This window comes from Moschus berezovskii, chromosome 5 (assembly GCF_049115385.1).
Source record: "Moschus berezovskii isolate FMDL1 chromosome 5, NW_MosBer_1.0, whole genome shotgun sequence".
In the NCBI taxonomy this organism is placed as follows: Eukaryota; Metazoa; Chordata; class Mammalia; order Artiodactyla; family Moschidae; genus Moschus; species Moschus berezovskii.
The window spans coordinates 77,724,495-77,741,257 of record NC_142464.1 but is presented as its reverse complement, the minus strand read 5'-3'; the positions used below and the strand labels follow the sequence as shown (position 1 = coordinate 77,741,257).

Sequence of the window (16,763 nt, the reverse complement as noted above, 5' to 3'; positions counted from 1 at the left end):
CCAGAAGATAGTGAAGGACAGGGAAGCCTGGCGTGCTGCAGTCCATGGGGTCCCAAGGAGTCGGACATGACTTAGCAACTGAACAACAGCAACAGAATCTGTGTGGCAGGTTTACTTGTGTTTACTGTAAAATTCCTTAAACTTTGCTATTTGAACATTTTTATAATCAAGTATTAGGAAAAAATTTAAAAAACAACTCAGGAAAATGAGCAAAAAAGTTAACAGAAACTTCATAAAGTTATTTCTAAATAACCAATAACCATATGACAAGGTGCTCAACTGCATTAATCCAGTTCCAGTTTAGTCCAGTACAGTCCAGTTCGTGTCTGACTCTTTGCAACCCCATGAACCGCAGCATGCCAGGCCTCCCTGTCCATCACCAACTCCCGGAGTCTACCGAAACCCATGTCCATTGAGTGGATGATGCCATCCAACCATCTCATCCTCTGTCATCCCCTTCTCCTCCTGCCCTCAATCTTCCCCAGAATCAGTGTCTTTTCAAATGAGTCAGCTCTTTGCATCAGGTAGCCAAAGTATTGGAGTTTTAGCTTCAACATCAGTCCTTCCAATGAACACCCAGGACTGATCTCCTTTAGGATGGACTGGCTGGATCTCCTTGCAGTCCAAGGGACTCTCAAGAGTCTTCTTCAACACCGCAGTTCAAAAGCATCAATTCTTTGGCGCTCGGTTTTCTTTATAGTCCAACTCTCACATCCATACATGACTACTGGAAAAACCATAACCTTGACTAGACAGACCTTTGTTGACAAAGTAATGTCTCTGCTTTTTAACATGCAGTCTAGGTTGGTTATAACTTTCCTTCCAAAGAGTAACTGTCTTTTAATTTCATGGCTGCAATCACCATCTGCAGTGATTTTGGAGCCCCGCAAAATAAAGTCAGCCACTGTTTCCACTGTTTCCCCATCTATTTGCCATGAAGTGATGGGACCAGATGCCATGATCTTCGGAGAAGGCAATGGTACCCCACTCCAGTACTCTTGCCTGGAAAATCCCATGGACGGAGGAGCCTGGTGGGCTGCAGTCCATGGGGTCGCGAAGTCGGATACGACTAAGCGACTTCACTTTCACTTTTCACTTTCCTGCATTGGAGAAGGAAATGGCAACCCACTCCAGTGTTCTTGCCTGGAGAATCCAAGAATCCCAGGGATGGCGGAGCCTGGTGGGCTGCTGTCTATGGGGTCGCACAGAGTCGGACACGACTGAAGCGACTTAGCAGCAGCAGCAGCAGCCATGATCTTAGTTTTCTGAATGTTGAGCTTTAAGCCAACTCTTTCACATTCCTCCTTCACTTTCATCAAGAGGCTCTTTAGTTCTTCACTTTCTGCCATAAGAATGGTGTCATCTGTATATCTAAGGTTATTGATATTTCTCCCAGCAATCTTGATTCCAGCTTGTGCTTCCTCCAGTCCAGCGTTTCTCATGATGTACTTCATTAATCAGGGAGATGAAAATTAAAATCACAGAAAACAGAATCATCACCCACCAAAATGGCCAAAATGAAAAAAGATGGGACATACTTAGCACTGACAAATATGTGGAATGACTGGAACTCTCATATGTTGCTGATCAGAGTGTAAATTTTTGCAAACACTCTGGAAAACTGCTTTAAAATGTCTACTAAATTTGAACATGGCACAACTCTGATCCAACAGTTCTGTTTCTGGGTATACACCCAACATGGCTTGTGTACTTATCTGCAGGTGTGAATATTTCAATAAATAGCACTGTGTGCCAGAGAGTGGCAATAAGGAATCACAGAAGGATTTTACGTTTCTGAGGCCTGAGAAGGATTTGAGAGACACGATCAGATTTGCCTTAGGAAGATTAATCCTTGGATTTGTACAGGATGGCAAGGAGAGGAGTTAAGAAGTTGTTTGTAGAGGTAATCCAGTAATTAGGAAGTCCCGGATTAAAATAAGAGACAGGGATGAAAAGGACAGAGTATAGTTCATATTTGCAGAGCAAACACAGAACTTGGGCAGGTCACTAAAGTTCTCTGTGCTTCTGGTTTCTTCACTTGAAAAAACATTGACAGTACCTACTTCATTGATGATTATTTTGATGATTTAATGAATTAAGGCACGCGAGGCCAGGGGTGGTGGTTAACTATTTTTTTAAAAAAATTTAATTCTCACTGCATTCTATGCAGAGCAAGACGTAGGTTTGGAAATCAGAAAGCTTTGAAAGAAATATCTTAATTTGGCAAGTTCTACGGAAGCCTGTTTTCTCCCAAGCACAGGTAAAAACAGCTCCCCGCCCAGGACAAGGTCAGTTTGGGGACACAGGTTAGAAAGCTGAGGTTAGGAACGAAACAAGATATGCTAGAATCTGGGCAAGAAATGATTCTAAAATGCCACGGGTGAAGAGGTGGGATTCTACTCGGGCAGCCCAAGCTCTCGCACTAGGAACTGGGGGCAAGCCTAGCCGTTTCCTCTCGTGCTCCCCATCTTCTCAGCTGAGAACCGGGGCCGGAGAGCGGAAGGAGGATTCAGACGCAGGAGGCGAAGTTGGCTCCGGAAAACACGCCAATGGGACGCGATCTTTCCCGTGCTCAGCCAATTGCGTGCGCGCGGAACCGCCTCCATGTGGTGATTGGCAGGCCGCGTCCCCCAGGGTTCTCGCGGCCTGTAGGAGCGTGTCTGAACTCTCGCGAGGGCGCAGGTCTTCCACCGGGTTTGGGACACTTGGTCTCATTGCCGGTGGGAGGGGGGTGTGGTGTCGTTGCCCACCTCGGGTGCCTCGGCCCCTGGTGGGCCTTTATTCGCTCGCTACCCCGAGCCGCGGGGCTGTGAGGGGGCAGTGGGCGTGGTCAGGGAGTTTGACGAGCCGCAGGCAGAGAGCTGCCTGTCTCGAACCCCGGACCCGTGGTGCCCGAGGCGGAGGTCAGGCTGGGCCCGGGCCGTGGGGCCGCTTAGCCGCCCGGTCTTGGGTTTTCCCTTGCGGTTCTCTGCCTTCCCCTCTGCGGGGCGGAGGTTCGCTGTTGGCCCGGCTCTGCTGCCGCTTGGCGGGAGGAACCCAAGGGAGTAAAACGCGGCCTGATTGGGCCCTACAGGGCACTGACCCTCGCTCCGCCTACTGAACGGTTTGCGGCCTCGGAAGGCATATTTGCATTAAAAATAGTGGGTGAGTTTGTGGCTCTCTGGTTACCGCGCTTGAGTACTCGTAGGTACTCAATGCTTAGAGGAATGAACCGCCTCGCTTAAATGGCCGGTTCTTGTTCCAGCCTGTTTCTAGCTCGTGATTATTCGGCTGCTGTACAGATAGTTGCTGCTGCTAAGTCACTTCAGTCGTGTCCGACTGTGTGACCCCATAGACGGAAGCCCACCAGGCTCCCCTGTGATCACTGGAGTGGGTTGCCATTTCCTTCTCCAATGTGTGAAAGTGAAGTCGCTCAGTCGTGTCCGACCCTTAGCGACCCCACGGACTCCAGCCCACCAGGCTCCTCCATCCATGGGATTTTCTAGGCAAGAGTACCGGAGTGGCTTGCCATTGCCTTCTCCGGTAGAGATAGTTAAGTGAGGGTAAAGTTCATTTCTAATGGCAACACTTAAAGCAGTAATGCAGATTCCTCCAGTAATGGGGAGTGTCAATATGTATTAAATTCTTGCACTTGGCAAACAACATAAATTTAAGTATTTTACACTTAATACTAAGTCTTGTGGCTGTCTGTGTTTTCACTGCAGAAAAAGCACGGCCAAGAAGGGGGTAAAAGGTAAATGGGGATCTCGAATACTGAGCCCTGTACATTCCTGAATATTCAGGTACTGTTGTGAAAAGTGGTAGAAAATAGCCTCCTGGTATATACCCAAATGAACTGAAAGCAAATTGTAGACAACAGCATCCATTCTCTTGTTATGCATTTGGTCTATCGATGCAACACATTTCAGCTGACCACATTGCTTTCTAGGTTGCCAGCTAATTTTGAGTAGATGACAATTTGTTTTTCAACCATAAGAACGAGTTGACCATTATTTAGAGCAAAAGTCTCATATTAAACTTTATATAAAGCTAAGTGTAGATCTGTGAGACCCTTGAAATGTTAGATATAACTTATGGTGAAGTACTGGCAAGAGCAAGCCTCTGACTTAAAAGCACAAAGGGCTCAAAGGAGGCAGAGACGATGCAAGCACACTGCAGTTACCCATGTTACACATGAACAGCTGAAGGTCAGAAATTCTGCTTAAACTCACCAAGAAAAAAAATGAGTAAAAAGCGAAATTAATACACTCATTCTGAAAGGAAACGTGCACCTGAGGGAAGTTCCTGGCAAACCGCTGTGGGCAAATGATCCTGTAGAAGTCTAACCAAATTAGGGCTGCACCAGAACCTGCCACTTGGGTGCATATTTAGGGAATGCCAAGTTGCTTCAGTCGCGTTCAACTCTGTGCTACCCCATGGACTGTAGCCTGCCTGGCTCCTCTGTCCTTGGGGATCTCCAGGCAATACTGGAGTGGGTTGCCATGTCCTCCTCCAGATCTTCCCAACCCAGGGAATGAACCGACATCTCCTGCATTGCAGGTGGATCCTTTACCTTCTGAGCCTCCAGGGAACCAGGAAGTTAAGCCAGAGATAATGGGACTATCTCAAAAAAAGAGTAGCCACTTTTAGGCAGAAATATTCAGACTTGTGGTAACGGAACTTTTTTGTTGTGGCAAGTATTAAAAATAGGTATTCAAATTTGTCAGCAAGAAAAGAATGGTGGGGAGTTTTTTATATTTTCACTCTATTCAGGTCTGCAACTTGCTATGATGAGTTTTGATCCTAACTTCTTTGAAAGGAAGGAGATTCAAAAGGCATCACTGTGAATGGCAACATGTAAACAACACACAATCTTTTCAATAATGTTTTATTTATTGATTGTGATAGTCCCACAAGAATACTGAAATTCAGTAAGCTTTTTATTCAGAAACTTGGGTCTGCCCATCTGCTTACCAATCTCTAGCATGAAGCTGCCATTATTCAGTATTTGTTGCAACCTGTATGCTGTGCTTAGTCACTCAGTCGTGTCTGACTCTGCGACCCCATGGACTGTAGCCTGCATGGACTGTAACCCCACAGACTGTAGAATTTTAAATAACAAATTCCTGGTTATTAAAAATTTTTTGGAAAACCAACGTATGAACAGGACTGTACGGGTTGCAGTTGCTTCCTGGGAGAGGGGGGAAATCTGTGGTAGACCAAGGTTTCCACCTGTCTGCCCAGCCCAAGTGAGTCCTAAAGGGACTAAAGTCCTAAAGGGACCACCAGCAGGACTCAGTGGAGTGAAGCTTCCTGTGCCACCAGTGGTTAACCTTGGAAACTTTGCTAGCGCCCTCAGACTTTTATCTTAGCATTTGAAGTCACCTCATCTAGGCCTTTAGTCTACCAAATACCATCTCCACCAAAATGCTAACTAGTCACAGGCCTTTACACTGGAGGCCTCTGTCAAAGACCAGCTGCAATTACATACTCTCATCTGCTTTGTTCACAATACCCAGAATAGGTCTTGGCCCATAGCAGGTACACTATTTTTTTTCTAAACAAACATTAAAGCCAGCATCTTAGTACCATGTAAATATCAAGTATCAGTATTTTCATTTTGGTATAAATTACAGTGACCATACAGTATTATCAAAATGATCCTATAGCACTCCTGAGTGCCTCCTACTCACCAGGGAGCTCGATGTGCTGTGTATAAACTCCAGTATCTCAACTTAGCAACTAAACCACCACCAAAGATAAAGAAATTGAAGTTAAGAATTGGTCAGAGATCATTTAGGATGGGGAGTTGAATCTAGGCTCTTATTAACTAGGCTCCACTCCTAAGTAAGCCACTTACTTCAGTGTGATGTATAAGACAATTCAACACAATTAGCAAGTATTAAACTGAATTATAAATGATACCACTCCTTGTACTATAGTCACCGTGGGTTTAGGGCTAAGTATTTGAGAACTTATGTAGGTTAATTGATAGCATTCAGAGGTCTGACAGGCCAGAAAGCAAGCTGCCTTCTTACAATGGTCTCAAATACCACCCTAGCCCTGCACACAAACTTAAGGGTTAAGCTGCTTCTCTGCAGCTTCACCTTGCTTTCCCCACAAACCTTTAAACACATCCCTCCCCAGGGCCTTTGCACTTGCTTTCCCTCTACCTGAAATCCTCTTCATCCAAATATGTACAATTGACCTTTGTATAATAAAGGAGTTAATCTGAATAGTTTATAGATGGCCCGCTACATCCACAAATTCAACCATGTAGTAATGTAGTATTTACTACTGAAAACACCTGTGAATAAGGGGACCCATGAAGTTCAAATCCATGTTACTCAAAGGTTGACTGTGACAACCACATTACCCTCTGCAGCCCTTTCAGGTCTTCTGTAGTTAGTGTCAGCCAGCTCTATCCCAAATTACGTCCTCCACTCACAGTGCATACACACGCCTTTCCCATTTCCCTCGTCTTTTCCCTCTAGCAATTATGCTTTTACAACTTATTTGTTGAATTTCCTATATTAGGAGGCTAGATCTTACAGAATATGTAATATTAAACAATGAAGTTTACACAGAGGCTAAAACAATGTTTTGAAATAAGCGTTAAGAGTGAATCCTAAAAAAAAAAAAGTGAATCCTAGGGGAATACCTTTAAGATTTCTGGAAAATGAGGTATTTGCAAACATTTAGAGCTGATCAACAGGAAGAATTCCTAGCTCCTACTGGGCTGTTAATTTTGCTACACTGACATTTCTTCCTATATGAAAACTTTCCCATCACCTCCAATACTTTCAAAATTCTAACAATCTAGCATCATTGTGTCCTTTATATTCCTTCTTACAGTTCACTGTGTTGCATTCATCAGCAACATTTAACATGCTGAAGAATGGTCCCTTTGTGCCAAATTCTGACATATATTCTTAGTAAGTCTCTAATCCAAACTCCCTCCCCAAATGGCCTAATCTCTATTTGAATACTTCTACTGTTACACGAGGACACTAAATCTCAAGAGATACATGACTTTCCATAGTTTACATAGCCAAAAAGGTACATGAGGCTCCTTGTGTAGGGCTATGCATATGTGATGGAATATTAATTCACTACCTGAACGACTGCTTCATCTATAATTTTACACTACCCACTTCATAGAGCTGGGAGAATTAAACCGCCAGCATCATCCCACTGACCCAACTCCTATGCCAGTGCAGATCCATAGCTGCCACAAGCTATGTGAGAATAGCTGGCCTCATTAGACGCACTTGCGTGTTGTACACTGCTGAGTGATATAGTTGGTGTAGGTCAGGTAAAATACCAGCATCAGAGAGCATTCTGGCTTCAATGGCTCGTACCTGTAGTTTTCAACCTAAAAAATAAATGTTTTTAAAATGACCTTTTTGAATAGAAAATTTGTACACGTGTTCCATCATCTAGATTTTTTTCCACCATCAGAGGTGACCAAAGTACCCAAACTGCCTTGTATTTTTGAATACACTAGATGGGACCCCCAGAGGAATCTAAACATCAGACCTGAAAGTATTGTCAAACTGAAGGTCAAGTGCTAAGACTTAAAATCTTCTGGGTCAGTTGTGACTCCAGACAGGATCCAGAGAGGAGTTCTAAAATCTCTTCTCTGGGTTTTATGGAGACTTTCTTTACCCTCCTGTGTTAGCCTCTTAAGGCACTGCGTCAGCCTTAAAAGGGCACTGGAAAGGGCGATCTGGGTTTCTCACAGGATTCTCTACGATTTCCTACACTCCTCTTGATAATATCCGTGGACCTCAGCAGTTTCTTTAGCTGAGTCCAAAAACCCACTAGAAGCAGTGAAGCCAGTAAACCTCATTTCTTTTAACATTAAGGAAGAGCCTGATCCAAGCCTTTGCATGGAGCTTGGGAACCCTCCGGTCGCCATTAGCCACATGCTCAGGCCTGGGTCATCTTACTTTCACTCAAGGACAGGGTTGTAAGGGATAGGCGGGGCATTTTGGGTAATCTTTACCTGAGATGGCATTTGCAGTTGAGCAGGGGATGGAAAGTTCCAGGCTGATGCAATCTGCTTGGAGTATTGGGGTGGGGCTTAAAGTTCAGTTTTGTTTTTCCTGAAGTCAGGTGGTCCAGCAAGGGCCCTTGAGGTAGTTATCTTCTTTTTCTAGGCCTGCGGACTCCTTCATTCCAGACCCTGAAGTCATAAAAGGATAGGAAAAGGGCGCTGTATCTCTGGCTACTTCCTGCTGGATAGGGGCGACAGTTTGGGGGCCTCTAGGGCCCAGGGTTTCCTTTATCTGATGTTGAGGTGTGGCTGTCAAGAATGGTCTTGAGAGATGGCCCGAATCTTATGCCTGTTTCGTTAACAATAGTCTTCTCCCAGGAAAAGGCAGGTTCCTCCCTTTTCTGTGGTGAGAGGTCCAAGTCTCGCCTATTTTGTAGGGCCACAGAAGCCAATGAGTAAATTTGTCTTTGGACTGCAACAAAGGACTCCACCACCTGTTCCATATTCTCATTAAGTTCCTGGGACAGTTTGCAGTAGCAATGGACTGAGGTCGAGATGCCCCCAACCCCAGTGCCCAGACGCCGCTATGCCAGTCCCAATCAGGAGGGGGGCCATGACAGCCGTTTTTCCCATGGGAATGTTTCACCTGGGGATTGACTACTTGTTCTCTTTGTCTTTTAGGATGGTTAAGACCTGGGGTCAGAAAGACTGAGATTCAAGGTCAAGGGGGTTTGGGGGGGAAGACATGAGTAGGCATAGGTCCCTCAGAGAAGGAAGATTCCTGGTGCTGTGCAATTACTTGTGCTGTCCCAGAGAACCCAAGTGGAACAGGAGAGAGTAGAGTTTGTGAGGCCGGTGTAGTTGGGACTAGAGTAGTTGACACGTTAGGTCTGAAGGAGCTAAAAGGAGGATATTGTCAGAGACTGGCCCAATGAGTTGTGTGGCATTTTGTTAGGGAGAGGAGGTATAGTTGCCCTGTGACAACCAAGTGGAGGGTAAAGGGATTGCTATGTGTAATGATGGAGATAGCGACATGCATATCCAGCACTGCTTATGTGTAGTGTGTTCTGGAAGAACTGGAAGGAGTTAAGGAGGATAAGGTGTCAGTTATCAGAGGGAGGATTTAGGAGGGGCCCTAATTGGGAAAGGAGGTCTGGGTGTCTATAGGGCTCAGGGGTCGCCTATAAATGGGAGATTAGGTTTTTTATAACCTATTCTTGATTCTTTTCACGCTGTTGATCTTGTGTCCCTCTCCTGTCTGAGTACCCCCAGTGAATAGTGGGATAGAAACGTATGTCTTTTCCATTTGGCTTATAGCAGTTGCTCACGGCACTCCCTGTCTTCTGTACTTTAACAGTGAGCGAGTAGGGATTTGGCGTTTCCCGCCCCGATGTTCATGGTGCATGGTTCAGGGGCCGTGTTATAACATGAGGAATGGACATAGGAATGAATTTCATCGCAGGGGCAGGAACTAGCCAGAAGGCCGGGGAGTGCAGCAGGGATAAGGAACAGGGGAGTCATGGGTCTGGCAGTTAGACAACGTGGAGGAAACAGAATCCTAGGGGTAAAACACAGCTGACAGCGTAGGCAGCGTCGACGAAGAGACAGAGGATGGGTGACCAGTCTAGAGGGAGACAGTTTTAGGCCGATAGCAAGGGCTAAGTTAAGAGTACGGTTATGGCTAGAGAGGTGGGGACAGGCCTATCTGGCGAAAGGCCCCAAATTTGTGGTAGCTCGAATCTGGGGAAGATGAGTTAGGATGTAGAATGATGTAGAGGATGAGAGTAAAGAAAGAAATTTTGTCTGGAGTTAGGCTGTAGAAGGTTCCCTTAAGCCACAGTTGAGACACTAGCGTGGTCAGGTCCTCGAAGGTTTCCGTCAGGGCACTGGTCCAGAGGCCTTGTAGTAGTCAAGTCAGGAACAGCTGTAGGTTGAAGAGTGTCCAGGTCATTCAGTGTCTTCTTGGATGATCGACAGAGGTTGTCACCGGGTGATTTTTAAGGAGGTGGGCCCTGTGAGGGAGACCTGATAGGCCTCAGTTAAGGAGGGAAGTGCAGGATTGGAGGCAACCCGTTTTAAGTGAGAGGTGTACCCAGGAAGCGACCTTTTTGAACTTAGCTGCAGTCGGGGTAAGGAGGATGATTCTGAATGGTCCCTGCTACTTTGGGGTTAGGTCACCCTGGGGATCTTCAGAGATAGACCATGTCCCCAATTTGTAGAGGGAGAGAGGGGGCTTGGGGGTTAGGAGCGGGCAAGTTGTGGTTGACGTATCTCCAGAGGGCACTGTGGAGTTCTACTAGCAGAGGGGAGTGTAGTAAGTTTGGTATGGGAGGAGGTTTAGAGGCAAGTCTGGGAGGGTTTATGGGTCTTCTGTACTTCAAAGGGGCTTAGCCCAGGGGGTTTTCTAGGCAAAGCTCGTACTTTTACAAGAATGACTGCCAAAAGTTTAGTCCAATCTAGATGCACCTCGAGGGATAATCTGGTAAGAGTTTCTTTAATTATCCTGTTCATCCCTTCTACCTTCCCTGAGAACTGGGGACAATATGGAATGTGAAATTTCCAGGGGATCTGAAAGAACTGGACAAGTTGTTGGGTGACCTCAGGCATGAATTCTGGGCCATTATCAGACTATAGAGATGAAGGCAGGCCAAACCTGGGGATTTCTGTGCGGACCTGGGCCAGTTTGGGCTTTTTCATTTGCGGTGGGCAGTGCTTCTACCCATCCTGAAAAGCTGTCCACAAGAACCACGAGATACTGACTCTCTGAACCAGGGGCATATGAGTAGAGTCTATCTGCTAATCTTGTGCTGGGAGACTGCCTCGCATCTGATGGGTTGGAAAGGTTGTAGGTTTAAGGCTGGAATTGGGATTAGTTCGTTGACATATCTGACAGGAGTGGGTAAGGTCATCTAAATATTTTTGGTCGGCAGTGGATTATGGGGAAGTGGTTGTGGATGAACTGTTGGATGAAGGATGGAAGAGTGAGTGTAGATAGGAGAGAATTTCTCTGGTGGTGGGAGGGTCGGATGGAGTCAGGGTTAAAATGACAGGGGACTGGAGGGAGGGATGGGACAGGGCTACCTCTTTTGCCTTTTGATCTGCAACACTGTTGTAGGTTGGTATGAGACTTCCCTTTTGATGTCCTCTACAGTGGAGGATGGCAGCTCTGTCTGGTAAGAGTGCAGCCTCTAGAAGTTTGTGGATCAGGTCAGAATTAATAATGGGGGATCCCTTCTGGGTGAGGAACCCTCTTTCCCTCCATATAAGGATGTTTGAGTGAACTATACGTTATAGGCATATTTGGAGTCCGTGTAGATGCTAACTCAGATGTTTAGCCAGGGTCAAAGCTCTGGTGAGTTACTAGTTCTGCCTGTTGGGAGGTGGTGTGAGATGGCAGAGGTGAAGAGTCTGTGTCTTGCGACTGTGATGAAGGTTTCCCTGGATGATGGCATACCCTGCCGCAAAGGGTGGGGATTTTTGAGAGCTGCCATCAATGAATCAGTATGGGGTGTTAGGGGAAGGTCTGCTGTAGAGGCATGGGTAATAAACTGGTAGGGTTAAGGGGAGCACAGGGAGAGAATGAGAGTTGGGGATCAAGAAAAAAGGCACGGAGAATCTGTATCCTGGAAGAGGGAAGGGAGAGTAAAGCCCGGTGTGATAGTAGGTTTTGTTTTTGGAGGCAGGCAGTCAATTAAGGTCTAGATTCTGTCTGGAGGAATGGTTCTTTGTTGGTGGGATAGGGAGGGTCCCAGGTAAGTGACGTTTGTCTGGGCTATCTGGGCCTTGGATCGGGACACCCAATAACCCCAGAACCCCAGGGCCCCAAGGAGTTTGGTAGTATGTTGGAGACAGAGTTTTCAGCTTGAGCTACAAAGGAGGTCATCTACATACTGAAGGAGGTGACCAGGGGCCAGGTCGAGTGTCTGTAGATCCTTTTGTAAGGATCTGTCCAAAAAAGTGGGGGTTGTCCCTGAACCCTTGGAGAACTGCCCACGTTAGTTGCTGGGAAACATGAGTCTCGGGGTCTTGCCAGGTGAAGGCGAAGAGGGATTGGGAGACAGGATGGAGGGGGATGGTGAAGAGGCATCTTTAAGATCTAATACTGTGAAGGTTGTAGTTGGGGGAGTGGCGGACAGAAGGGTGTAAAGATTGGGGACTACTGGGAGTGTTGGTATGATGGGCTCATTGATTTTTCGTAGGTCTTGGACCAGTCTCCAAGAGTTTGGTCTCCTTTTTACTGCCAGAATGGGGGTGTTGTGTGGTGAATGGGTAGGAATGAAGATGGAGGCTTGAAGAAGACAGTCAGTGATAGGCTTAAGTCCCTTGTGGGCCTCCGGGGTGAGAGTACTGTTGTTGGACAGTTATAGCGGAGAGATCCTTTGAGGTGATGTGGACTGGGGTATGATTTTTGGCTACGGATGGGTGACCAGTATCCCAGACTCGGGGGTCTATGGCAGTTAGGTCCAAGGGAAGGTCAGGAATAGGGGATATGGATGGTCCAGATGCCATCTGCATATAGAACAGAGACTGCATTGAGAGCAGGTATGGTAATAGAGACCCCTAATTTGGATAACACATCTCTCCCTAGGAGCGCCAAGGGGCACTGAGGCATTATGAGAAATGTGTGTATGAGGGTCAAGTTTCCAAACTGACAGAGTAATGGGAGGCTGATTCTTGGGCTCAGGGGGACTCTGGAGACCTCCTTGATTGTGAGCTCTGAATTTTGGGTTGGGCCAGAGTAGGAGGTCAAGAGACAGAAGGCAGCTCCAGTGTCTACTATGAAGGAGACCATTCTCCCAGCCACTATCCCGTCTACCCTGAGTTCTGAGCTCATGGCCAGGACACAGGCCAGGGGGGCTGGAACCATTATTGGACCCACTCTCATAGGGTCGGGCTGCAGTTTTGGGGAGGGGTGGGGATCTCCCCAGAGGTGCTAGGGCATCCCTGGGGACAGTCCACCTTCCACTGTTCCCACTGGCCTCAGGTTGGGCATGCCCTGGGGTGGGTCGGTGGGTTTGGGCATGCCTTTGACCAGTGTCCCGGTCGGTTGACTGGTTGCAGGGTCCAGGCCAGGGGTTGGTTTTAAACCCCCGTCTGGGATGACTTGGGCTTAGCTGATCTCTTCCCTTAATTGCTGCCGCTAAAAAGGTATATTTAGCCTCTCAGTCTTTTTCTCTTTTAGCCTCCTATTATTGAACACCTTGAAGGCTACTTCTAGAAGGTCCCTTTGGGGAGGTTTCAGGGCCCTTCTCTAGTTGTTGAAGTTTGCGTCTAATGTCAGGGGCGGACTGATATTGAGGTTGTTATACTTCTGGACTGCCTCTGTGAGGCACACCAAGAACAAGGCTGGATTTTCGTCAGCCCCTTGGGTGATTTATCATAACTGACATGGACATGAGCATTTTTCTGCATGCCCTCTGTGAGGCAGGTAACCATATGATTGAGTCTCCTGATGCCTGGGTCCCCAGGCTGGTATGTCCAGTGAGGTTCTAGTTGAGGCACTGCCTCATCAGCAACTGGATTAGCTCAGTCTTGGTTATGTAAGTGACTGGCATGGGCTTTCGCTGCTTGCCAGACAGTCTTTTTCATCTGGATTGAGTGGCATTTAGGATATAATATACGTCACTCCATGTGAAGGTTATAGGCCTGGGTAAGCCTCAGGAACTCTTTTCTGTACCTGGTAGAGTTTTCAGAAAAGGATCCTAACTTTTCTTCTATCTGGCTCATGTCTGACAATTAAAATGGCACATGGATTCGGGTGAGGCCCTCTGGTCCTGCCACTCTCAGGGGAAACATGTGTTGGGTACATGATCATGTGGCAGCGGGGGGGGGGGGGGGGAAGGATGGGGGAGGAGGGACTGGGGGAATGGGGTCACGGGGTTGAGAAAGTCTCAGGAGAGGTTTCAGAGTCAACAGGTGAGTTCGGTAAGGGGGAAGGAGGGGGTTGATGGTGTGGCTGGTAGGGAGGGGGCTCGTCCGCGGGGTCAAACTCTGGGGGTGCGGAAGGTCACGCGTGGCTGGTTGAAGCAGAAGGGTCCTTTTGTTTGGGAGGCAAGGTGCACAGAAGGACCTCAACAGGACTTGCATAGGGAGGGCCTGCTCCAAAGGGCCCAAAAGGCTTGGGCATATGGGACCTGACCACTTGCCATTCCATTTTAGGAAGTTGGTAAGATCCTGAAGAATGTAAAAGTCAAATGTGCCAAATTCAGGCCAGCGGTTTTGATTGTCTAATTAGTACTGAGGCCAGATCTGCATACAGAGCTGCTGTAAGCGGCTAGCCTTGAGTTCAGTAAGAGTGGTTTGGGATTTTTGAGGACGCAGGCCAGAGGGCAATCTTTTGGGATAGACTGGCCAGACCCCATGATTGGGAGGCAAGCAGAGGCTCCTATTGTGAGTTTGGGTCGTCACCCGTAGTCACAATAGGAGTTATGAAAAAAGAGCTCAGTATCAAGGCAGAGCGTCCCCCACCGTCACTTACAGAGTGGCCTTAGGCCAGGGGTCCCTGGGACCAGAGAGGTCAGTATACTAGGGTACCTCTAGAACACTATCCGGATCTTACCTTAATGTAGGGGCTGGAGTGAGTGGAATGTTGGATGCAGAGCGGTCGAATGGCAAGAGTTCCCTGTTCCGGAGGTCGTCAGTGTAAGGTCAGAACGGTCGAAACGGCCCAGAGCTGTCAAATTAGAGAACCCAGACACCAAATAGATAATGCAACAGGCTTTAATGGCTAGGCGCTCCCGGGCGGGATTCCAAGACCCAACAGAGCGAGGTCGAGGAAGTCCGCGCGCGTCCGGGGCCGGGAAGCGGCTTATATACATTTACAGCGGAAGGTAGCAGAGTTTTATTCCAAAATTGGTAAAGGCGAGGATAGGCTGAAGGGTCTAGGGGGGCTGAGGTGTCGTAACCTGCTTGGCCCCTCGAGGCGGAGTGTTGCTGTCGCCCCATAGTTGAGGTGGCGGCCTGTCCCTGGCCTCCTCTGGGTGGGGTGACTTGGGGTTTTCCGGAGGGGGTTTTCATCGGGGACTGTCCCGCCAGGGATTTTTCCCGCCGGCGGGAAATAAGGAGGAGAAGAAGCCAAGAAGGCCACCGAGGTCCGACCGTACAGTCAGACAGAGGAGAGGAGAGGGGGAGAGAGAGAGACACGTGTGCCTCGCCCTTTCCGGGGTTTCACCACCAAAAAATGAAAGGAATAGTTAGGGAGGAGGCAAAGAAGAAAAGAAGACAGGTTACCTTTATTCAGGCAAGGAGGGGAGACAACCGGCCTAACTACCAGGCTGAGCGCGCGAAGGATCTGGGAGGACGCGTATTTGGGTAGGGGGTGGGTTGCAGAAGTGATACGGGAAGCTTTAGTCTGGCGGGGCGTTTGCGGTAATCTTTAGCTGAGATGCCATTTGCGATTGAGCAGGGGGCGGGAAGGTTCAGACAGCGAGGGGAAGTCCCGGGCTCACGCCATTACCTTCTTTTACTAGGCCCGAGGACTACTTCAAGGGTCATACCTGCGCTTAGGCCGCTGCAGCCGGCAGTAGCTGGAGATAAACTCCCCAGGCCCACGGTTGGTTCAAGATCCGCTGTAGCCGCCGCAGCCTGGGTGGGGCCCGACCCCGCTACAAAGTAGCCGCGGCTGCACCCTGGGGAGGTAAAGCGCACACTTGTTACCGCGCCCGGGTCGGCCAGCCTGGAAGCCTCCGGGCGACTCGGCGCGGCGCAGTGTGCCTCGCGCGGCCCCGGGACGGGCACCGCCGCCCGTCCCTCCCAGGCCGCCGAGCGCTGCTCTACCCCTGCGTTCTGGCCGCCAAGAGCAGTGGAACTCCGGGCGGGCAAAGCTCGAGGGGACGAGGGGCGAGCCCAGCCCCACCCGGCCGCCGACGGGCCGGGTTCCCTCCCCACCGCACCGACCTACACTCACCGCCCAATTCAGCAAGACTGAGGCGGGCGCGCGCGTGCTGCGCCGAGACAACGCAAGCGGGGCGGGCGGGGCGCGAGCAGGGCATCCGGGGCGGGACGGGCGGGGGTAAGGGCGGTCCCGGCAGCCAATCCCGGGAGTCCTCCGGACGTGGGCGGTGCGGGCCTGGCCATGCGGTCTCTGGCTAGAACGGATGCGGCAGGTCTTTCTGTGGCGGGAGGACTAGGCAAACCTCCGCAGAGTCTTGGCGCCTTCCTAGGCCTTGGTGCTCGTGAATCTGGTTCTCTCGGCCGAGTGTCTTCCTCTGGACTGCCCTTAGAAGGCTCTGGCCGACCCAGAGATTCCCCTTCCCATAGCTACGCTTGTTCTGTTTGTGTCTTGCAAAACTAAACTTAGCGGCCAGAGCCACGTCTTCTTGAACAAGCTCACTCCATGATCCCTCCTAAACCTGGAGGACCAGCCTTTCCTCATGCTCTCTGTTCACTCACTCACAGAGTGCAATAAGTAAATTGGGGTGGGGGGTGGGAGTGGCGGGGGAGGGTGGGCAAAGAGGCACTATAAACCTTTCCTAGATGACAGGTCTCAAACTTGGCAAACAATCAACTGGATTAAAATTGGGGTATATGCTAAAATAAGAACTTATATTACTGTTCTAAGAGTTTATCATGTTAAATTTAATTCTGAAAATATTTTTAATCACCTCCACATTATAGGTGGGGAAACCCAGACAAGTCCAGTAACTTTCGAAAGTCACAGAGCAGCAAACAAGTGGTAGATCTGGGATTTGAATGCATTTTGAAGGCAGAACCCCTCAAAACACCACACTACATTGCTCTTCCCAGGTGGGTGCAGTGGTGGGAAGGAAAACAAATGGCCTAGGTT

At 48.6% G+C, this 16,763-nt stretch overlaps 1 long non-coding RNA gene and 1 other non-coding gene across 3 annotated transcripts; both read right to left on the bottom strand.

The window, feature by feature from the left end:
• Positions 1-6,501: 6,501 nt before the first annotated feature.
• LOC129561908 (uncharacterized) lies at positions 6,502-15,955 on the bottom strand. Of its 2 annotated transcripts, none has more exons than XR_016037451.1 (5): positions 15,885-15,955; positions 15,475-15,606; positions 14,538-14,651; positions 7,988-9,902; positions 6,502-7,354 (listed from the first exon to the last, which is right to left on the bottom strand). It is a non-coding gene; the product is annotated as an uncharacterized LOC129561908 (long non-coding RNA). The 2 variants fall into 2 exon arrangements; XR_008687072.2 differs by having other exon boundaries at positions 7,988-8,167.
• LOC129562229 (small nucleolar RNA SNORA26) lies at positions 7,574-7,695 on the bottom strand. Its single transcript, XR_008687148.1, has one exon. It is a non-coding gene; the product is annotated as a small nucleolar RNA SNORA26 (small nucleolar RNA).
• Positions 15,956-16,763: the final 808 nt, after the last annotated feature.